General features: G+C 36.9%; 1 pseudogene; it reads right to left on the reverse strand.

Annotated features, from left to right (window-relative positions):
- Positions 1-14,624: 14,624 nt before the first annotated feature.
- On the reverse strand, positions 14,625-24,583 carry LOC102534178 (heat shock protein HSP 90-beta-like; annotated as a pseudogene).
- Between the last annotated feature and the right edge of the window lie 626 nt (positions 24,584-25,209).

The raw sequence follows: 25,209 nt of genomic DNA on the forward strand, positions 1-25,209 counted from the left end.
GCCTAGTTGCTTGTCTAGGAGCTTTGGTCTAAGAGGCAGGCTTCTGGTTTAACATATTTATAGAGACTGCTTCCAGGGAATGGAGGCTGGTGGATACAGTCTTTGTGCTCTCCCTCTGCCTTGTTCCAGCTCACCAATGTCTTCAAAAAATGAGTTTATACCCTTTTCTGGTGCCCTGGTCTTGGTGGCAGCTGCCAGGGGAAATCTCTACATCACCTAGCTCTGGTGGCCAGTGGGGCTTCTGCTCACAGGTCCCACAGGACTGAAACAAATGGAGAAAGAGTTCTTAAACAGCTACCATACCCAGGGCACAGCAAGAGACAACAGACTCTGAAAGCTCAATCCTTCTGTGAAAGAAGCCTATAGTTTATGTCACAGCAACAGCCTGAGGGAAAATCTTCAAATTAAACACATATCTAAGGGATTTCCCATTCCTGAAACTTCAGAATATAGGGACTACATTTATGCTCTCCATCAGCTGCACTCCAGAGTCCCAACATCCCTCAGACGGGGGCTCTAATATGTGTCTGATGCCCCAGGTTTTATATCTGGTGCCCTGGGTTTTATGGCTGCCACCCAGGTGATATCCCTTGATTGCCTGGCTCTGGTGGCCAGGGAGCTTGCATTCCTGAGTCAGTGAGCTCAAAGACAGCATAGAAGATGTTACCCAATCAGAAGAGAAAAAGAGAAAAATAGCTTAAGGGACTAAGAGGACAACTTCAACTAGACCTACATTTGCATTATAGAAGAGAGAGTGAAAGGAGCAGAAAACTTATATGAAGAGATAATAACTGAAAACGTCCCTAATCTAAGGAAAGACACAGACATCCAGATTCAGGAAGCATAGAGAGTTCCAAAAAAGATGAACCCAAAGAGACTGACAACAACACACCTTATAATTAAAATGTCAAAACTTAAAGACAAGGAAAAAATCTTAATAGCAACAATAGAATAACAACTTGTTATGTACAAGAGAACCACCATAAGACTATCGGCAGACTTTTCCAGTAGATAGTTTGAAGGGCAGAAGAGAGTGGAACAATATATTCAAAGTGTTGAAAGAAAAAAAGTTCAACCAAGAATACTATATTCAGCAAAGTTATCATTCAGAACTGAAGGAGAGACAAACCTTTCCAGGCAAGCAAAAGCTAAAGGAGTTCATCACCACTAACTGGCCTTACAAGAAAGAGACTTCTTTAAACTAAAAAAAAGAGCACTACTTAGTAATGAAGAAGTATATAGAAATATAAATCTCATTATTAAAGGTAAATATATAGTAAAGATAGTGGACTAATCACTTATACAGCTGGTTCGATAGTGAAAGGACAAAAGCAGTAAAAAAAACTGTAACTACTGTAATTAGTTAATGGATACACAAGATAAAAAGACAAAAGATGTAAAATGTGACATCAAAACCATAAAATGTGGTGGGAGGAATTAAAATGTACAGCATTAGAATGTACTGAAACAAGTTGATATCAACTTAAAACAGACCATTATGAATGTAAGTTATTATATGAAAGCCTCTTGGTAACCACAAAGCAAAAACCTATTGTAGATACTCAAAAGATGATAAAGGAATCTACACATACCAATAAGGAAAGTCATCAAAACACAAAGGAAAAGAGCAAAACAAGAAGAAAGGAACAGAGAAAAACTACAAAATAGCCATAAAACAATAAACAAAGTGACAGTAAGTATAAACCTATCAATAATTACTTTAAATGAAAATGGACTAAATTCTCCAATCAAAAGACACAGAATAGCTGAATGGATTAAAAACAAGACTCAAATATATGCTGCCCACAAGATACTCACTTCTGACACAAGGATATTGCACAGACTATAAATGAAGGAAGAGAAAAAATATTCCATGGAAATCTAGGGTAGCTACACCTACATCATACAAAATAGCCTTTAAATCAAGGACTGTAATAAGAGACAAAGAAGAATATAACATAATGATAAAGGGATCAATCCAACAAGGGGATATAACATTTGTAAATATCTATGCCTTCTATATAGGAGCACCAAAATAATAAAGCAAATATTAACAAAACCAAAGAGAGAAATGGACAGCAATACAATAATAGTAGAAGACATTAATACCCCATTTATATCAATACATTTGAGCATACAGATCAAAAATCAATTAGAAAATGTTGACCTTAAATGCCACATTAGAAGAGATGGACTTTAACAAATATATACATAACAATTCATCCAAAAGCAAAAGAAGGCACATTTTTCTCAAGTACACATGGTACACTCTCCAGCATGGATCATATGTTAGGCCACAAAATAAGTCTTATCAAATTTAGGAAGACTGAAATCATATCAAGCATCTTTCCAACTATTATAGTATGAGACTAACCATCAACAACAAAAAGAAAACTGAAAATTTAAAACTAAGCAGAGATTAAACAACAAGCTACTGGATAACAAATGTGTTAACAAAGAAACCAAAAGTGAAAGCAACAGTACCTTTAGACAAATGAACATAGCAATACAATGTACCAAAACTTGTGGGATGCAGCTAATGCAGTTCTAAGAGGGAAATTCATAGTGATAAATACCTTACCTCAAGAAACAAGAAAGGTCTCAAACAACCTAATTTTATACATCAAGGAACTAGAAAAGAAGAATAAATAAATCCCAAAGTTAATAGAAGAGGGAAAATAACAGAATGGAAATAAATGAAATAGAGATTAAAAAGTCAATGGAAAAAATCAATGAAACCAAGGGCTGAAACTTTGAAAAGATATTTTTAATGGCAAAACTTTAGCTAGACTCACAAAGAAAGAAGAGTGACGACTGAAGTAGATGAAATCAGAAATGAAAAATGAGATGTTACTACTGATACCATAGAAGTACAAAGGATCATAAGAGACTACTATGTACAGACAACAACAAATTGAGTAACATAGGAGAAATGAATAAATTCCTAGAAACATACAACCTTCTAAGACTGAATCATGAAGAATTTAAAAATATAAACAGAATGATTACTTGTAAGGAGATTTAAACTGTAATTTAAAAGCTCTGAACAAACAAGAGTCCAGGACCAGACAGCTTCACTGGTGAATTCTACTGAACATTCAGAGAAGAATTAATACAAGTCCTCAAGCCTGTCCAAAAAACAGAAGTGTAAGGAACACTTCATAACTCATTTCATGAGGCCAGCATTACCCTGATACCAAAACTGGATAAGAATGCCACAAAAAAGGAAAGAAGAAGAAGAAGAAGAAGAAGAAGAAGAAGAAGAAGAAGAAGAAGAAGAAGAAGAAGAAGAAGAAGAAGAAGAAGAAGAAGAAGAAGAAGAAGAAGAAGAAGAAGAAGAAGAAGAAGAAGAAGAAGAAGAAGAAGAAGAAGAAGAAGAAGAAGAAGAAGAAGAAGAAGAAGAAGAAGAAGAAGAAGAAGAAGAAGAAGAAGAAGAAGAAGAAGAAAGAAAGAAACAAGAAAGAAAGAAAGAAAGAAAGAAAGAAAGAAAGAAAGAAAGAAAGAAAGAAAGAAAGAAAGAAAGAAAATAAGAAGAAGAAAGAAAGAAAATAAGAAGAAGAAAGAAAGAAAATTACAGGCCAATATCACTCAGGAACATAGATGAAAAAAAATCCTTAACAAAATATTTAGCAAAATAAATATAAGAATACATTAAAAGGGAGGATTGGCCAAGCTGGCAGAATAGAAGGACGCTCATAGCTAACCATCCCCCACAAATACACCAAGACTCACATCCAAGGACCCACCCAGCCAATCAGAGTCTCTGCTGAACTCTCACAGAACATTACCTTCTTCAAGAGACAAAGATGCCATGAATCTAGTAGGAGAAATGGAAAAAAGAAAGAAGAAAAAGCAAAACAGTGCAGGAACAGTCCTGCAGGGAGGGAGAGACAAAGGAAGAATAACACTCATTCACTGAGTCTCCCCCTATCCAACGGAGAGTTCAGTGGGATGGAGGGGGAATATCTGAGGCTTGGATCTTTACAGATTAACCCTTGACTGACAGGACTAAATTAAATGGGTACAGGGGTTCTCTGCAACCTCCAGCCCTAGAAACAAAGTGGCAGGTTGGGGTTGTGACAGGCTGCCCAAGCCAGATGGAAGACTGGGGCAGGCCGTACAGAGGCAACTCCAGGGGACTGCAGGGTGCTGTGTACCATGGCTGGGAGGAAATGCAGAACAGAACAACCTAGGTCCTCCATAAAATGTGAGAGAAAAAAATAAACAACACAGCTGATGTGCCCTGGGGGAAAGGGTGCCATAGCCTCTATCTCTGAAAACCCACTGAATAAGTTCTCAAGAGAAGAGAGGAGAGCCTCAGCCACAGCCACCATATCTTCCAGTGCTTAGCTCCCAGACAGGAGAGGAGTAAAACCTGAATCCACACCTAATGGCTTGGCAGCCTCATAGGTGATTCAGAGACTTCTTTACAGCCCAGAGAGATAGGATCATTCTGCCCTGGTGCCTCTGAGAACTGGCCCTTCCAATACAAACAAGGAGCTGAGTTCTGGCACAGAACGGGGCGAGTTCCATTCCGTCATCTTCCCTGAGCCCGACCATGCAGGAGTGCAGCACCTGACTGCAGTATTGGGAGGGGGTACAATCTACTTGCTGACTAGCACTGGGAGCATCACAGACCAGAGGCACAAATGAAGGGCCCCTGGAAGCAGCAAGCTGAGTTTGCACAGCAGGGTGAGGACAGCAACAGCAACAACCACAAAACAAAAGGAGGCCCCATTAAATAACAAGGACAGGCTCTGACTATCAGGTCAATGGCCACACACACCCTTAACCAAAGTGGAATAAGACTTGACAACCACCCAGACTTAAGGAAGACCTCTCAACAAAATCATTAAGAGTGTACAGTCTCCACAGAAACACATTCAATATTTTTCTTCTTTTATTCTCTGTTCTTTTTCTTTTACTTTTTAAATTTTTTATTTTTAAACAATTGTAAACAAATGTGTGTGTATATGTATGTATATATATATATATATATATATCACAGATTAAATGCTGTAATGGCTATAAAGTACCTAACAGATGATAGGTACTCAATAAATACTTTGTTTACTTAAAAAATGTATATGTATCTGTTTTTAATACCTTTAATTTTTTTCTTTTAAGATATTTCTATTATTGATTACAGTCAGTTTTAAAATATTTTTTCCTTTTTCCTCTTTTAAGGTTTGTAAAGTACATCCCAACTCCATTTTTATTTTGCTCCAACTTGTTCTTCTGTTATTGATTATAATGTTTTCAAACTATTTTTCTCTTCTTTTAAAATTCTCCCTTTTTCTTACTTTTATTTCCACATATGCTTTAGATAGATAAATATACCCCTTAAGGACAACAGTAGATAACTAATATTCCATAAGCCACAGTGTTGGAGAGATATGAGCAAGATGTAGAAGTAGAGGAGTGACTCCCAATTAAAAGAACAAGAAAAATCCCCTGAAAGAACAATCAATGAAATAGATATTGGTAGCCTACTAAATCAAGATTTCAAAAAAGTAGTGATCAAAGTACCAAAATAACTAAAAGATACTGTGTATAGAGACAGAAAATATGTCAAAAATGAAATTGAAGCTATAAAGAGGAGCCAATTAAAATTGGAAAACTCATTTGCTGAGATGAGAGCTGATCTAAAGGCTGAAAGAAGGAGGCTAGATAATGCAGAGAAATGAATAAGTGACCAAGAAGACAGGACAACAGAAATCACCTAATTAGAACCACTGAGAAAAACAAATAAAAACCAATGAAAACAATATAAGGGACCTATGGGATAATATAAAGCATGCCTATCCATGTATAACAGGGGTTCTGAAGGAGAAGAAAGAGCAAGAGGGATTGAAATGGTATTTGAAGAAATCATGACTGAAAACTTCCCAAACCTAAAGAAGGAATCAGATATCCAAATACAGGAAGTTTAGAGGGTCCCAAACAGGAAGAACCCAAACAGACCCACAATAAGACATATTATAATCAGGATGGCCAGGGATAAGGATAAAGAAATGATTCTAAAGGCAGCAAAAGAAAAACAAAATGTGAGCTACAAGGGAATCCCCATAAGGCTTTCAGCTGATTTCTTTACACAAACACTACAGGCCAGAAGAGGGTGGCAAGATATACTCAAAGCCATGAATGAAAAAAGCTGCAGCCTAGGATAGTTTATTCAGAAAAGTTATCATTTAGAATACAAGGAGAGATGAAGAACTTCACAAACAAGCAAAACCTAGAAGAGTTAACCAAAACTAAACCCATTCTAAGAGAAATGTTGTAAGGTCTACTCTAAATAGAAAAGAAGCAGGATGCTACAGAATTGAGAAAACCATAACTGGAAAGGTGATAACTACCATGAATTACAAGAGAATAAACACAAAATTGTAAAAGAAGACATTCTAAATCATTAAGAGTGGGAGAGGGAAGCAAGAAAATGCAGGTCTTTTTACTCTTAATTTTTTTTTTGTTCTTGTAGGATGGGTTTGAGCTTTTATTATTATCTGTGTAATACAAATAGTTATAAAACAAAGGATAACCACAAGACACAAACATACAATTGAGTCACAAAAACTAAATAAAATCCAAGTAATACAAAGGAAAATTATCAAACCACAAAAGGAAGAAGAAAGGAACACAAGAGGAAATAACAAATAAACTGTAAAAGTTCAAAATGGCAATAAACACACATCTATCATTAATTACTGTAAATGTCAATGGACTAAATGCTCCAGTCAAAAGACATAGAGTGACCAACTAGATAATAAAGAAAGAACCTTCAATACACTGCACACTAGAGACCACTTAAGGGAAAAGGACACAGATAGATTGAGAGTGAAAGGATGGAAAAGGATATTCCATGCAAATGGAAATGACACGAAAACCTGAGTAGCAATACTGATTTCAGACAAAATATACTTTAAAACAAAGGCCATAAAGAAAGATAAAGAAAGACATGTCATAATGCTTAGAGGAGTAATACAAGATGAGAATATTACACTCATTAATATATATGCACTCAATATAGAAGCAGCTAGCTACATAAAGGAAATACTAACAGAGAAAAGGGGAACATTGATGGGAATACAATCATTGTTGGAGGCATTAACACCCCATAAACATCACTGGACAAATCTTCCAGACAGAAAATAAATAAGGCAACAGAGAAATTAAGTGATACAATAGAACAACTAGAATTGGTTGGTATTTTCAGAACATTAAAAACCCCCAAAATAGAATATACATTCTTTTCAAGTGCACATGGAACATTTTCTAGGAATGATCATATACTTGGGCACAAGAGAATCCTCAATTTTAAGAAGATAGAAATTATCTCAAGCATCTTTACTGACCACAATGCCATGAAACTAGAAATCAACTACAGAGAAAAAAAGGAAACATTGAGATTAAACAACAGGCTATTAAGAAACCAATGGGTCAATGATGAAATCAAAGTTGAAATTAAAAAATACCTTGAGACAAAAGAAAATGAAAACACAACCATACAAAATTCATGGGACACAGCAAAGGCAGTGCTAAGAAGAAAGTTTATAGAGATACAGGACTTCCTGAAAAAAAGAATAATAATCTCAAATAAACAGTCTAACTCACCAGCTAAAAGAATTAGTAAAAGAAGAGCAAAAAAACCCAAAAGGCAGCAGAAGGAAGGAAATAATAAAGATCAGGGAGGAAATAAATAATATAGAGATTTTAAAACAGTAGAAAAAAATCAATCAACTGAAGAGCTGGTTTTTTGAAAGGATAAACAAAATTGACAAATCTCTGGCCAAGTTCATGAAGAAGAGAAAAGAGACAGTTCAAATAAGCAAAATAAGAAAGGAAAATGGAGAGATTACAACCATTAACACAGAAATACAAAATATCATACAAGAATATTATGAACAACTATATGGAAACAGAATGTATAACCTAGAGAGGATGGACAAGTTTCTGGAAATATAAGTCCACCAAGTCTGAATCAAGAAGAAACTGATCACTTGAACAAATGGATCACTAGAAATGAAATCGAATTAGGAATAAAAAAAACCTCCCTACAAATAAAATTCCAGGACCGGACGGCTTCACTGGGGAATTCTACCAAACATACAAAGAAGAACTCATATCGGACCTTCCCAAACTCTTCCAGAGGATTTAAAAGGAAGGAATACTCCCAAACTTATACTATAAATACAGCATCACCCTAATACCAAAATCAGGCAAAGACACTACCAAAAAAAGAGAATTACAGACCAAATCACTGATGAACATAGACACAAAAATCCTTACCAAAATATCAGCAAATAGATTCCAATAGCACATTAAAAAGGTTATACACCATGATAAAGTTGGGTTCATTCCAGGGAAACAAGGACGTGTCAAAATATGCAAATCAATCAAGGTAGTACATCATATCAACAAGAGAAAGGACAAAAACCACATAATCATCTCAATAGATTCAGGAAAAGCATTTGATAAAATTCAACACCCATTTATGATAAAATCTCTCACCAAAGTGGATATAGAGGGAACATATCTCAACATAATAAAAGCTATAGATGACAAACCTACAGCCAGCATAGTACTCAATGGTGAAAAACAGAAAACCTTCCCACTAAAATAGGGGACAAGACAAGGCTGTCCACTCTCACCACTCCTATTCAACATAGTCTTGGAAGTCCCAGCCACAACAATCAGGCAAGAGAGAGAAATAAAAGGGATCCAAATTGGAAAAGAAGAGTATAAATGTCACTATATTCAGATGACGTGATACTATACATAGAGAACCCTAAAAGGTCCATGCAAAAACTACTAGAACTAATAGAAGAATTCAGCAAGGTAGCAGGTTACAAGATTAACATTCAGAAATCAGTTGCATTTCTTTTCAATAATAATGAATCAATAGGAAAATAAAGTAAAGAAACAATCCCCTTTAAAATAGCACCCAAAGTAGTAAAATACCTAGGAATAAATTTAGCCAAAGAGATGAAAGACTTATACATGGAGAATTATAAACCATTGATGAAGGAAATTAAAGAATTTTTAAAATGGAAAGATATCTCATGCTCCTAGATTGGAAGAATCAATATTGTTAAAATGGTCACACTACCCAAGGCAATCTACAGATTTAATGCAATCCCTATCAAATTACCCGGTACATGTTTCACAGAACTAGAACAAATCATAATAAAATTTATATGGAACCACAAAATACCTAGAATTCCCAAAGCATTACTGAAGAAAAAGAAAGAGGCTGGAGGAATAACTCTCCCAGACTTCAGACAATATTATAGAGCTACAGTCATCAAGACAGCATGGTATTGGTACAAAAATAGACATATAGACCAGTGGAACAGAATAGAGAGCCTAGAGATGAACCCACAAACTTTGGTCAATTAGTCTTTGACAAAGGAAGCAAGAATATACAATGGAATAAAGACAGTCTCTTCAGCAAATAGTATTGGGAAAACTGGACAGCAGCATGTAAAGTGATGAAGCTAGAACACTCCCTTACACCACATACAAAAATCAACTCAAAATGGATCAAAGACTTAAACATAAGACAAGATACAATAAACCTCCTAGAAGGAGGCAAAACATTATCTCACACACATCTCAAAATGTTCTCCTAGGACAGTCTACTCAAGAAACAGAAATAAAAGCAAGAGTAAACAAATCAGATGTAATTAAACTTACAAGCTTCTGCACAGCAAAGGAAACCATAAGCAAAATAAAATGACAACCTATGGAATGGGAGAAAATTTTTGCAAACGATGAAGCTGAAAAAGGCTTGATCTCCAGAATATATAAGCAGGTCATATGACTTAATAGGAAAAAACAAACAACCCAATCCAAAAATGGGCAGAAGTCCTAAACAAGCAATTCTCCAAGGAATAAATACAAACGATCAATAGGCACATGAAAAAATGCTTAATATCACTAATTATCAGAGAAATGGAAATCAAAACTACAATGAAGTATCACCTCACACCCATCAGAATGGCCATCATTCAAAAGTCTCCAAATCACAAATGCTGTGAAAAAAAGGGAACCCTCCTACACTGTTGGTGGAAATGAAGTTTGGTTCAGCCACTGTCGAAAACAGTGTGGAGATTCCTCAAAAGACTAGGAATAGACTTAACATATGACCCAGTAATCCTACTCTTGGGCATATATCCAGAAGGAATCCTACTTCAAAGAGAAACATGCACCCCAATGTTCACAGCAGCACTATTTACAATAGCCAAGACATGGAAACAGCCTAAATGTCCATCAACAGATGACTGGCTAAAGAAGTTATGGTATATTTATACAATGGAATACTATTCTGCCATAAAAACCGACAACATAATGCCATTTGCAGCAACATGGGTGTTCCTGGAGAATGTTATTCTAAGTGAAGTAAGCCAGAAGGAGAAAGAAAAATACCATATGAGATTACTCATATGTGGAATAGAAGAAGGAGGAGGTGGAGGAGGAGGACGTGGGGAAGGGGAAGTTGAAGGAGAAGGAGGAGGAGAGGAAGGAGAGGAAGGAGAAGGGGAAGGAGAAGGAGGGTAAAGGGAAGGGGAAGGAGAAGAGAAGGAAAAGAAAAAGACAAATGAACATATATACAAAACAAAAGCAGGCTCATAGACATAGAATACAAAATTGTGATTGCCAGAGGGGAGAGGGGTGGGAAGGGACAGACTGGGAGTTAAAAATTTGTAGATACTCACAGGTATCTACAAATAGAATAGATTTTAAAAATTATACTGTATAGCACAAGGAAATATATGCAAGATCTTGTGGTAGCTCACGGTGAAAAAGAATGTGACAATGAATATATATATGTTCACGTATGACTGAAAAACTGTGCTTTACACTAGAAATTGACACAACATTGTTAACTGACAATAACTCAATAAAATAAAAGTTTAAAAAAGAATACATTAAAAGGATCATATACTAAGATCTAGTGGGATTTATTCCAGGATCCAAGGGTGATTCAACATCCACAAAACAATGTGATACACCACATTAACAAAATGGAAGATAAGACCCAAACCAAAAATGCTAAACAAGAATTTTCCAATGAAGACATATGAATGGCCAATAGGCACATGAAAAATTGCTCAATATCATTAATTATCAGAGAAATGCAAATCAAAACTACAATGAGGTATCACTCACACCCAACAGAATGGCCATGATTCAAAAGTCCACAAATGATAAATGCTGGAGTGGGTGTGGAGAAATGGGAATCTTTCTACACTGTTGGTGGGAACGCAGTTTGGTGCAGTCATTATGGAAAATGTATGGAGATTCCTCAAAAAACTAAAAATAGACTTACCATATGACCCAGCAATCCCACCCCTGGGCATATATCCAGAGGGAACCTTAATTCAAAAAGATATATGCACCCCAATGTTCACAACAGCACTATTTACAATAGCCAAGACATGGAAACAGCCTAAATGTCCATCAACAGATGACTGGATAAAGAAGATGTGGTATATTTATACAATGGAATATTACTCAGCCATAAAAATTGACAACATAACACCATTTGCAGCAACATGGATCCTCCTGGAGAATGTCATTTTAAGTGAAGTTAGACAGAAAGTGAAAGAAAAATATCATATGATATCATTTATATGTGTAAACTAAAAAAAGAGAGACAGAGAGAGACAAGTGAACTAATTACAAAACCAAAACAGATGCACAAACATAGAAAACAAACTTATTTTTAACAGTGGGGAAGGGGATGGGAAGGGATAAATTGGGAGTTCTATATGTGCAGATACTAATATACATAAAATGGATAAACAACAAGTTTATACTGTATAGTACAGGAAACTATATTCATATCTTATAGTAACTTATGGTAAAAAGAATTTGAAAATGAATATATGTATGTTCCTATATGACTGAAACATTGTGCTGTACACCAAAATTGATGCAACATTGTAAATGGACTATACTTCAATAAAAAAAAATATTATCACCTCAATAGATGCAGAGAAAGTATTTGATGAAATTCAACTACCATTTATGATTAAGAAAAAACTCTCAACAAAGTAGATATAGAGGAAACATACTTTAATGATAATAAAGTCCATATATGACAAATCCACAGCTAACATCATACTCAATGGTGAAGCTGAAAGCTGAACAAGACAATGTTGTCCTCTCTCAACACTTTTATTCAGTATGGTAGTGGAAGTCCTAACCAGAACATTCAGGCAAGAAAAAGAAGTAAAAGGCATCCAAATTGGAAAAGAAGAAGTAAAACTGTCAATATTTTCAGGTGACATGATATTATATATGGAAAACCCTAAAGATTACACACACACACACACACATACATTAGAACTAACAAATTATTTCATTAGAGTTGCAAGATATAAGATCAATATACAAAAATCTGCTGTGTTTCTATATATTACTAACAAACTATCAGAAAGAGAATAGATAAACAAGATTACACTGTATAGCACAGGGAAATATACACAAAATGTTATGAAAACTCACAGAGAAAAAAATGTGACAATGAGTGTGTATATGTCCATGAATGACTGAAAAATTGTGCTGAACACTGGAATTTGACACAACATTGTAAAATGACTATAAATCAATAAAAATGTTTAAAAAAAAGAAAAGAATCCCATTCATAATAGCATCAAAATAAAATACTTAGAAATAAATTTAACCAAGGAGGTGAAAGACCTGTACACTGAACCATAAGACACTGATGAAAAGAACTGAAGAAGATACAAATAAATTGATAGATATCCCATACTCATGGATTGGAGAAATTAATATTGTTAAAATTTCCATTCTACCCAAAGCAATCTACAGATTCAGTGCATTTTCTATCAAAAAATAAAACTTCTAAAGGCACTTTTCACAGAAATAGAACAGTCTAAAATTTATATAAAACTGCAAAAGATCTCAAATACTCAAAGTAATCTTGAGAAAGAAGAACAAAACTGGAGGCATCACACTCCCTGATTTCAAACTATATTGCAAAATTATAGGAATTAAAAGAGTATGGTATTGGCATACTTAAGTGATTTTTTTTTAAAACATAGGCAACAAAAGCAAAAATTCAACTGGGACTATATCACACTAAAATGCTTCTACATGGTAAAGGAAATCATTTTAAAAAAAGGAAAAGATAATCTTCTTAATAGGAAAAAAATTGACAAATCATATATTTGATAAGTTAATATATAAAATATATAAAGAACACATATAATTCAAAAGCAAAACAGAAAGAAAGAAAGAAAGAAACAAACAAACAAACAAACAAACAAACATCTGATCCATGAACAGAGGATCTGAATAGACATTCTTCCAAGAACACATTCAGAAAGCCAAAGGGTACATGAAAAGATACTCAACATTGCTAATCATCAGGGAAATGCAAATCAAAACCTCACTCTTTAGAATGACTATTACCAAGAAGACAAGAAATAACAAGTACAGGTGAGGATATGGAGAAATATAGACATTTGTTCACTGTTGGTGGGAATGTGAATTGATGCAGCTAATATGGAAAGAAGTATGAAGTTTCCTCACAAATGTAAAATAGAACTACCATATGACCCAGCTATTCCATTTCTGGGTATTTATCTGAAACATAAAAGACAACATTAACTTGAAAAGATACATGCACTACCATGTTCACTGCAGCATTATTTACAACAACCAAGATATGGAAATAACCTAAGTGTCCACTGATGGATTAATGGATAAAGAAAATGTGATAGGTAGACATAGACATAGATATATAGAGATAGATAGATATAGATATAGATATAGATATAGATATAGATATAGATGAAACAATACTCAGCCATAAAAAAGAATGAAATCTTATCATTTGCAACAACATTGATAGACCTAGAGGGCATTATGCTAATTAAAATGTCAGACAAAGAAAGACAAATACCATAGATCTCTCTTATCTGTGAAATCTAAAAAACAAAATACTCATAAATATAGATTGGCTGTTGCCAAAGGCAAGGGGTGGGGGTAGGCAAAATTGGTGAAGAGAGTTAAAAGGTAAAAACTTCCAGTTATAAAATAAATAGCTCATGGGGATATAATGTACTGCATGGCAACTCTAGTTAATAATACTGTATGGCACATTTGAAAGTTGCTAACAGAGTAAATCTTAAGTCATATTCATTTAAAAAAAATCTGTAACTATGTATGGTGGCAGATGTTAACTAGACTTATTATGGTGATCATTTTGCAATATGTACAAATATTGAATCATTATGTTGTACACACAAAACTGATATAATGTTGTATGTCAATTATACCTCAATTAAAAAAAACATTTTAAGTGGTAATAATGAAAAGAAAAAACATTATTTTTAACTGTATAAAACTGCATCTTCTTTATTTTGCATACTTTAATTTCATAACAAAAACAAACACAACACAACATCCAAACCCTATGTCAAATTGGGAAGGGACAGGGCTTGAGGCCCTTGTATCCTGCCTTAGAAAGACAGAAATAAAACCACTAAACATCAGCAAAGGGAACCAGATGGGCCAGAGCCACACAGGGCTGCAGCTGGGGGAGCCATGGAGACACTATCCAGAGAAGGGACAAAATCTGCAGCTAAAAACTCCTAATCTACTTCTTCCATATAAGAGGAATCCTCATCACCCTCAACGGGGGGAAATCTCATCAGGTACAGCAGCACTGGGTTTCTCTGCTGTCACTTCGTCTTCATCAATGCCCAGGCCTAGCTTGATCATGCGGTAGATGCGGTTTGAGTGGGTTTGCGGATCCTCAAGTGAAAAGCTATAAGAGAGTAGGGTAGTTTCAAATAGCAGTACCACTAGGTCCTTGATGACTTTGGCATTCTTGTCCACCTCCACCTTCTGCCTCAGAGTCTCCATGATGGGGTAGTCGAGGCTGATCTCCAGGTGTTTTATGGCCATCATATAGCCCATGGTCAAGTTGTCCTGAAGTGCCTGGGCTTTCATGATGCATGATGGCAGTCCAGCCATAGGTGCTAGTCACAATGCAGCAGGGTGAAAACACGAGCCTATTTGAGATTGTCACCTTCTCCACATTCTTACCCAAGATTTCTTTCATAAGTTTACAAAGGTTCTCAAACTTGGCCTCACTCTCCTCCACTTTCTTCTTCTCTTCATCCTCAGGTAGCTCCAGACCCTCCTTGGTAACAGAGATCAGGTTCTTCCCATCAAACTCCAGCTGCTGCACACAGAGGCTCATCAGTAGGCTCCATCATGTACACCACTTTGAAGCCCCACTTCTGTACTCACTCCACAAAAGCAGAGTTGGCAACTTGCTCTTTGCTCTCACCAGTGATATAATAGATGGACTTCCAGGTCTCCTTCACGCTAGAGATGTACTCTGAAAGAGAAGTCATCTTGTCTCCAGACTGGGAGGTGTGATAGTGCAGCAGCTCAGAAAGGCATCACCGATTAGTGGAGTCCTCATGGATTCCAAGCTTCAGGTTTTTAGAGAATGTCTCTTAGAATTTCTTATAGTTCTCCTTGTTTTCTGCCAGCTCAGAGAAGAGCTCAAGACACATCTTAACAATGTTATTATGAATAACCATCAAGATTTTGCTCTGCTGGAGCATTTCTTAGGAGACGTTCAGGGGAAGGTCTTCAGAGTCAACCACATCACAGATGAAATTGAGGTATTCGGGTATTAACTCATCACAGCTGTCCATGATGAACATGTGATGGACATAGAGTTTGATGTTGTTCTTTTTCTTCTTGTTCTCAAAGAGGTCAAAAGGAGCCTGATGGGGGATGAATAGCAGTGCTCTGAACTCCAACTGACCTCCCAGAGAGAAGGCTTGACTGCCAAGTGATCTTCTCAGTCACTGGTAAGCCTCTTGTAGAACTCTCTGTATTCCTGCTGGGTCAGATGCTATCAGAGTTTCTGGTCCAAATGGGTTTGGTCTTGTTCAGATCTTCCTGATCAATGTATTTCTCCTTAAACTTCTTTGTTTTCTTTTTCTTATCCTTGCCACTATCCTCCTCCTCACCTGAGCCAACGTCTTCAGTCTTGGGCTTCTCCAAATAATATTTACCTTCTTTTTTCCCACCTTTCTCTTCCTCTGCCTCATTGTCACTGATTTCTTTCTCATGTTCCTTCTCCAGATAGAGTGTGATAGGATAGCCTATGAACTGTGAGTGTTTCTTCACCATTTCTTTGACCCACCTCTCTTCTAAGTACTCTGTCTGGTCTTCCTTAAGGTGGATAATCACTTTGGTACCCCGGCAAACAGGCTCACCGTGGTCAGCACATACAGTGAAGGAACTCCCAGAAGACTCCCAGGCATACTGTTCATCATCATTGTGTTTCGTGATCACAACCACTTTCTCTGCCACTAGGTAGGAAGAATAGAAGCCAACACCAAACTGCCCAATCATGGAAATGTCTGCACCAGCCTGGAGAGCTTCCATAAATGCTTTAGTACCAGACTTGGCAATTCTTCCCAAGTTATTTATGAGATCAGCTTTGGTCATGCCAATGTCCATGTCTATTATAGTCAGGGTGCACTCCTGGGGGTTGGAGATGATGTCAATTTTTAGCTGTTTACCACTGTCCAGTTTGGAAGGGTCTGTCAGGCTTTCATAACAAATCTTGTCCAAGGCATAAGAAGCACTACTTATCAACTCCCATAGAAAAATTTCCTTGCTGGAATAGAAGGTATTGATAATAAGAGACATGAAGAGGAGGAGGTCAAGATGGTGGAATAGTAGGACGCACGTAGGTCACTTTCTCCCACAGATACACCAAGACTCACATCTACAGACCCACTCAGCCAACCAGAGCACCTGCAGAACTCTGACAGAACATTGTCCTCTTCAAAAGACAAAGACACCAAAAATCTGGTAGGAAAAAGGGGAAAAAAAGGAAGATGAAAAGGCAAAACTGTGTGGGATCGGTCCCGCGGGGAGGGAGCGGCAAAGGAGGACTGGCGCCCGTTCGTTGGGTCTCCCCCTCTCCAACAGAGAGGCCAGCAGAATGGAGGGGGAGCCTCTGAGGTTCGGATCTGTATGGAGCAGTCCTTGACTAACAGAACTGGGTTGAATGGGCATAGAGGGTCCCTGTGACACCCAGCCCAAGATCTGAGCCAGGAGCTGGGAGCTGGGACAGGCTGCCCGAGCCAGGCAGAGGACGGGTATGGCTGCACTGAGGCAGCCCCAGGGGACTACAGGGGCTACACAACGTGGATGAGTGGGTGCACAGGATAGAACAACCTGGGCCCTCCATGAAACAGCAGGGCTGATGTGCCCTGGGGGAAAGGGTGCATATCCCCATCTCAGGATATATAAACCCAGGGAAAGTTTTCGGTGAAGAGGGGCGGGGCTCAAGCGCAGCTGCCATATCCTCCAGCGCTTGGCACCCAGGTTGGGGCGGTAGTGAAACTTGAGTCCGTGCCTGGAGGCCTGGCCTCAGAGGCCAGTGACTTGTTTGCAGCCCAATCAGATAGGATCCTTCTGCCCTGGTGCCTCACAAAGTTCGCGCCCTCAGAACAAACAGGGAACTGAGTTTGGACACGGAGCAGGGGTGGGGCTGTTCCGCAGTCTTCCCGGGGCCGCCTGCGGAGCAGCACTGAGCCGCGGAGCAACCTGCGCCAGGAGAAGGCGGGTGGCTCCCCGCCTTTCTGGCAGGAACGCTGTGCTGGAAGAGGGCGCGATCTTCTTGCCAACAGGCACTGGGAGCAGCACAGACAAGGACACCAGTGGAGGGCCTCGGGAAACAACAAGCGGAGCTCGCGAAACAGGGCAAAGACAGACTTCTCATTAAGAGCACACAGTCTCCAGGACAACACCCCCTCCCCCCCTTTTTTTTTAATCTGTTTTTGCCTGTTGTATTTTCTGTTACATTTCTGATTTTTGCTTTTTAAACAGTTGTATATTCTCCCAGTTTTAGTCCCTTTTGAATTTTTCTTTTAAAATGGTATGGTTGTTATTTTGAAAGATCCACATCGTGTCATTTTTCTCTCTCTTGGTTTTGATCGCCTGTTGTTGATTGTACACAGGTTACAAATGTGTTTTTTTCCTCTTTTCTCCTATTTTGGAGCTTTTTGGGAGACGTCTCAATGCGATTGCTGTTCTGCTTCAACTTACTCTTCAGTTGTTCATTGTACGCTGTTTTCAGACCTTTTTTTTCCCTCCCCTTCTTCGGAATTCTCTCTTTATCATATCTTCTTTTTTTTGGCTGTTCTATTTTTTATTACATTTTTGATTTCCAATTTCTGGACGGTAGTGTATGCTTCTAGTTTTGGTTCCTTTTTGAATTTTTCTTTCTAGACAATTGTGTGTGCTTCTAGTTTTGATTCCTTTTGGGTTTTTCTCTTAAAGTAGTTATATTGTTTTTTAAAGAGAATCCACTTGATTGCATTTTCACTTCTTTCGGGTTTGATCTCGTGTTGTTGCTTGTAAATGGGCGCCAGGTGTCATTTTTTTATCTTTTTTTCTTTTTTTTCTTTTTTGACGGATTTAAAACAGATCTCAACTCAAATGCTACTCTAATTCAAATTGATCTTCTATAATTGACTATACACTATTTTCAGGCCTTTTTTCCCACCCTTCTCTTAAAATTACCTCTTTATCTTTTTTTAATCTGTTTTATTTTCTATTACCATTTTAATTTCCACCTTCTAAACAATTGTATGTGCTTCTAGTGTTAATTTCTTTCTAAATTTTTCTGTTAAAATAGTTATATTATTATCATTTTTTTAAAAACAAAATCCACCTGATTTCATTTTCATTTATTTTGGTTTTGACCTCCTGTTATAGATTATAAATAGGATTCAAATATCATTTTTGGATCTTTTTCCTTTTTTTTTTAAGGGTTTTTAGGGGAAAAAAATTCTCAACTCGAAAGCCAGTCCAAATCAAATTGTGCTTCTATAATTAATTACATACTGTTTTCAAACATTTTATTCTCACTCCTTTTAAAATTCTTTATTTCTCTCTTTTTTTTATTTTTTACATTTTATTCCTACATAGGCATTAGATAGATAAATAAACTCCCTTAAGGACCATAATAGATAACTGATACTCCATAAGCCACAGTACCAGAGTCATATGAGCAAGATGAAGAAGCAGAGAAACCACCCCAAATTAAAAGAACAAGAGAAATTCCCTGAAAGAATAATCAATGAAATAGACATCAATAGCCTACTACATCAAGATTTCAAAAAAGGAGGGATCAAAGTACTAAAGGAACTAAAAGAGGTAGTGTCTGGAGATATAAAATATGTCAAAAATGAAATTGAAGCTATAAAGATGAACCAAGCAGAATTGCTAAACTCACTGGCTGAGATGAGAACAGATCAAAAGGCTGTGCAAAGCAGACTAGATAATGCAGAGGAACGACTTAGTGACCTAGAAGACAGGACAACAGAAAGCACCCAATCAGAACAACTGTAAGACAAACAAATAAAAACAAATGAAAGCAGCAAAAGGGACTTATGGGATAACATAAAGCATGCCAATCTTCACATAATAGGGGTCCCAGAAGGGGAGGAAGGATCAAAGGGGATTGAAAAGGTTTTTGAAGAAATCATGACTGAAAACTTCCCAAACTTAAAGAAGGAATCAGATATCCAAGTACAGAAAGCTCAAAGGGTCCCAAACAACAAGGACCCAAACAGACAAACACCAAGACATATCAAAATCAAGATGGCCAGAGTCACAGATAAAGAAATGATCCTAAGGGAAGCAAGAGGAAAGCAAAGAGTGAGTTACAAGGGAACCCCCATAAGACTCTCAGCTGATTTCTCTACACAAACACTACAGGCCAGAAGGGAATGGGAAGATATATTCAAAGTCCTGAATGAAAAAATGATGCAGCCTTGGATACTATATCCAGCAAGGCTATCCTTTAGGATAGAAGGGGATAGAAAGAATTTCACAGAGAAGCAAAAACTGAAAGAGTTTAGAAACACTAAACCCGTGCAAAAAGAATTATTCAAAGGTCTACTCTAAATAGAAAAGAAGCAGGATGCTACAGAAATGAGAAACTCAAAATTTGAAAGGTGATAACTCATGACTTACAAATAAAATAAACACAAAATTGTAAAAGAAAACACTTAAATCATTAAGAGTGGTAAAGGGAAGCAAGAAAATATACAGTATTTTCTTTTCTTTCTTTTTTAAAATTTTTTGGTTTTGGTAGGATGCGTTCGAGATATAGTAAAGGGCTAATAGACTTACAGAAAAGGGTAACCACAAGCCAAAAACTTACAAGGGAGTCACAAAAATGAAATAAAATCCATGATAATACAAAGGAAGATTACCAAACCACAAAAGGCAGAAGAAAGGAACAAACAGGAAATACCAAATCAATTGCACAGATAAGTTCAAAATGGCAATAAACACACATCTATCATTAATTATTGTAAATGTTAATGTACTAAATGCTCCAGTCAAAAGACATAGAGTGGCAGACTGGATAATAAAGCAAGAACCTTCAATATAGTGCATACAGGAGACTCACCTGAGGGAGAAGGACACATATAGATCAAGAGTGAAAGGATGGAAAAGGGTATTCCATGCAAATGGAAAAGCCAAAAAAGCAGATGTTGCAGTACTGATTTCAGACAAAATAGACTTTAAAACAAAGACCATAAGAAAGATAAAGAAGGACACTTTATAATGATTAAAGGAGTGATAGAAGATGAGGATATTACACTCATTAATATATATGCACCCAATATAGGAGCACCTAAGTACATAAAACAATTACTGACAGAGATAAAGGGGGATAATGATGGGAGTACAATCATAGTTGAAGATTTTAACACTACTATAACATCACTAGACAGCTCTTCCAGACAAAAAATAAATAAGGCAACAGAGAAATTAAACAATACAATAGAAAAATTAGATTTGGTGGATATTTTCAGAGCATTACACCCCCCAAAAATAGGATACACATTCTTTTCAAGTGCACATGGAACATTTTCCAGGATCGATCATGTACTTGGGCACAAAAGAAACCTCAACAATTTTAAGAAGGTAGAAATTATCTCAAGCATCTTTACTAACCACAATGCCATGAAACTGGAAATCAACAACAGAGAAACAAAGGAGAAAAAAAGGAAAGCATGGAGATTAAACAATATGTTATTGAAAAAACAATGGGTCAATGAGGAAATCAAAGCTGAAATTAAAAAATACCTTGAGACAAATGACAATGAAAGCACAACCATTCAAAATCTATGGGACACAGCAAAGGCAGTGCAAAGAGGGAAGTTTATAGTGATGCAGGCCTTCCTCAAAAAAGAAGAACAATCTCAAAAAAAACAATTTAACACACCACCTGAATGAATTAGAATAGAAGAACAAAAAGCCCCAAAAGGCAGCAGAAGGAAGGAAATTATAAAGATCAGAGAGGAAATAAATACCATAGAGATTAACAAGACCATAGAGAAAATCAACCAAACCAAAGGCAGGTTTTTTGAAAAACTAAATAAAATCGACAAACCTCTGGCCAAACTCACAAAGAAGAAAAAAGAGAGAGCACAAATTAGCAAAATAAGAAAGGAAAATGGAAAAATTACAACAATAAAATAGAAATACAGAATATCATATGAGAATATTATGAAAAACTATATGGAACCAGACTGGATAACCTAGAGAAGATGGGCAAGTTTCTGGAAACATACTGTCCACAACACTGAATCAAGAAGAAACTGACCACTTGAACAATCTGATCACTAGAAAGGAAATAGAAATAGCAATAAAAAAAAAAAACCTCCCTACAAATAAGAGTCCAGGACTGGACAACTTCACTGGGGTATTCTACCAAATATACAAAGAAGAACTCATACCAGTCCTTCTCAAACTCTTCCAGACAATTGAAAAGGAGGGAATACTCCCAAACTCATTCTATGAAGCCACCATCACCCTGATACCAAAACCAGGCAAAGACACTACAAAAAAAAAGAGAATTCTAGGCCAATATCACTGATGAACATAGACGCCAAAATCCTCACCAAAATATTAGCAAATAGAATCCAACAACACATAAAAAAGATTACACAACATGACCAAGTGAGGTTCATCCCCAGGACACAAGGCTGGTTCAACATACGCAAATCAATCAATGTAATACCTCACATCAGCAAGAGAAAGGACAAAAACTACATGATCATCTCAATAGATGCAGAAAAAGGAATTGATAAAATTCAACACCCATTTATGATAAAAACTCTTGCCTAAGTGGGTATAGAGGGGACATATCTGAACATAATAAAAGCTATATATGACAAACATACAGCCAGCATAGTTCTCAACGGTGAAAAACTCAGAAGCTTCCTACTAAAATCTGAGACAATGCAAGGATGCCCCTTATCACCACTCCTATTCAACATAGTCCTGGAAGTCCTAGCCACAGCAATCAGGCAAGAGAGAGAATTAAAAGGGATCCAAATTGGAAAAGAAGAGGTAAAAGTGTCACTATATGCCGACGACATGTTACTATATATAGAAAACCCAAAAAGGTCCACATAAAAACTATTAGAGCTGATTGAAGCATTCAGCAAGGTAGCAGGTTACAGGATTAACATTCAGAAATCAGTTGCATTTCCTTACAGTAAGGATGAATCAACAGAAAAAGAAAGTAAAGAAACAATCCCCTTTAAAATAGCACCCAAAGTTATAAAATATCTGGGAATAAACCAAACTAAGGAGGTGAAAGAATTATACACAAAAAACTATAAACCATTGATGAAGGAAACTAAAGAAGACTTTAAAAAATGGAAAGATAGCCCATGCTCTGGGATTGGAAGAATCAATATTGTTAAAATGGTCACACGGCCCAAGGCAATCTACAGATTTAACGCAATCCCTATCAAATTACCCAGGGCATATTTCACAGAACTAGAACAAATCATAATAAAATTTATATGGAACCATCAAAGACCTAGAATTGCCAAAACATTACTGAAGAGAAAGAAAGAGGCTGGAGGAATAACTCTCCCAGATTTCAGACAATACTATAGAGCTACAGTCATCAAGACAGCATGGTATTGGTACCAAAATAGACATATACACCAATGGAACGGAATAGAGAGCCCAGAAATGAACCCACAAACTTCTGGTCAACTAATCTTTGACAAAGGAGGCAAGAATATACAATGGAATAAAGAGAGTCTCTTCAGCAAATAGTGTTGGGAAAACTGGACAGCAGCATGTAAAACAATGAAGCTAGAACACTCCCTTACACCACATGCAAAAATCAACTCAAAATGGATTAAAGACTTAAACATAAGACAAGATACAATAAACCTCCTAGAGGAAAACATAGGCAAAACATTATCTGACATACATCTCAGAACTTTTCTCCTAGAAGAAATAAAAGCAAGAATGAACAAATGGGACCTAATGAAACCTACAAGCTTCTGCACAGCAAAGGAATCCATAAGTAAAACACAAAGACAACCTATGGAATGGGAGAAAATTATTGCAAATGAAACCAACAAAGGCTTGATCTCCAGAATATATAAGCAGCTCATACGACTCAATAAGAAAAAAATAAACAACCCAATCCAAAAATGGGCAGAAGACCTAAACAAGCAGTTCTCCATGGAAGACATACAAATGATCAAGAGGCACATGAAAAAATGCTCAATGTCACTAATTATCAGAGAAATGCAAATCAAAACTACAATGAGGTATCACCTCACACCAGTCAGAATGGCTGTCATTCAAAAATCCACAAATGACAAATGCTGGAGAGGCTGTGGAGAAAGGGGAACCCTCCTACACTGCTGGTGGGAATGCAGCCACTATGGAAAGCAGTGTGGAGATTCCTCCAAAGACTAGGAATAGACTTACCATATGACCCAGGAATCCCACTCCTGGGCTTGTATCCAGAAGGAACCCTACTTCAGGATGACAATTGCACCCCAATTTTCATAACACCCCAATGTTTTACAATAGCCAAAACATGGAAACAGCCTAAATGTCCATCAACAGGTGACTGGATAAGAATATGTGGTATATTTACACAATGGAATACTACTCAGCCTTAAAAACTGACAGCATAATGCCATTTGCAGTAACATGGATGCTCCTGGAGAATGTCATTCTAAGTGAAGTAAGCCAGAAAGAGAAAGAAAAATATCATATGAGATCACTCATATGTGGAATCTAAAAAACAAAAACAAAAACAAAAAAACAAAGCATAAATACAGGACAGAAATAGACTCATAGACATAGAATACAAACTTGTGGTTGCCAAGGGGGTGGAGGGTGGGAAGGGATAGATGGGATTTCAAAATTGTAGAATAGATAAACAAGATTATACTGTATAGCACAGGGAAATATACACAAGATCTTATGGTAGCTCACAGAGAAAAAAATGTGACAATGAATATGCATATGTTCATGTATAACTGAAAAATGTGCTCTACACTGGAATTTGACACAACATTGTAAAATGATTATAAATCAATAAAAAATGTTAATAAATAAACAAATAAATAAATAAATGAAAAAGAGATAAGAAAAGGGTAATTTCTGCCTGGAAGGTGAAAGTCTCCACCTCCTCCTCTCCATGGTACACTTCTTCAATCATCTTAAAGGATAAGAACCTCAAGTACTAGAGAGTTGAGAGGGCAAGGACTGCATCTGGCTCACCAGCCACCACCAGGATCTTGTCTCCCACAAGAGAGAGTAAAAGGGCACACCAAAGAATGGACACGTAGTCCAATCCCACCTAATCAGATGGTTCCTCCTAGGACTTGAAATATTTAGAATCCAGATTAATTTAGGTTGTCCATTGCAGTGGCAGCAGCTCATCAGATGTTGATGGCCACATGGCAAGGACTATGATTTCCATCTGTTGAATATCTCAAATGCCCACAGTCCTTATCGTTACCAAAACTGGTTCTTCAACCCTCATCATACCTCCCACACATTCCTTTTTGCATAAATTAGACACTGTTGTTTAAAAAGCAGGAGTCCTACCAGGTCATAAAGATAAGCTAGCAGTGAGTCTGAGAGTCTTCCCTGTGTATCCTGAACCCAGGATGTGCTCCAAGTACTCCCTCATTTCCTTTCTTCCCTTGTTATGGTCCCCAGAAACTAACATCTACTTACATTTGCAGCTTGAAGCATGTCAAAGGCAAACAGTGCCACAGAATTTTCTCAATTTCTGTGAAGCAGGGCTGTCATCCTCTAATCTTAGCGTACCTGATGTCT

The sequence above is a fragment of the Vicugna pacos genome, chromosome 9 (genome assembly GCF_048564905.1).
Source record: "Vicugna pacos chromosome 9, VicPac4, whole genome shotgun sequence".
NCBI classification, from domain to species: Eukaryota; Metazoa; Chordata; class Mammalia; order Artiodactyla; family Camelidae; genus Vicugna; species Vicugna pacos.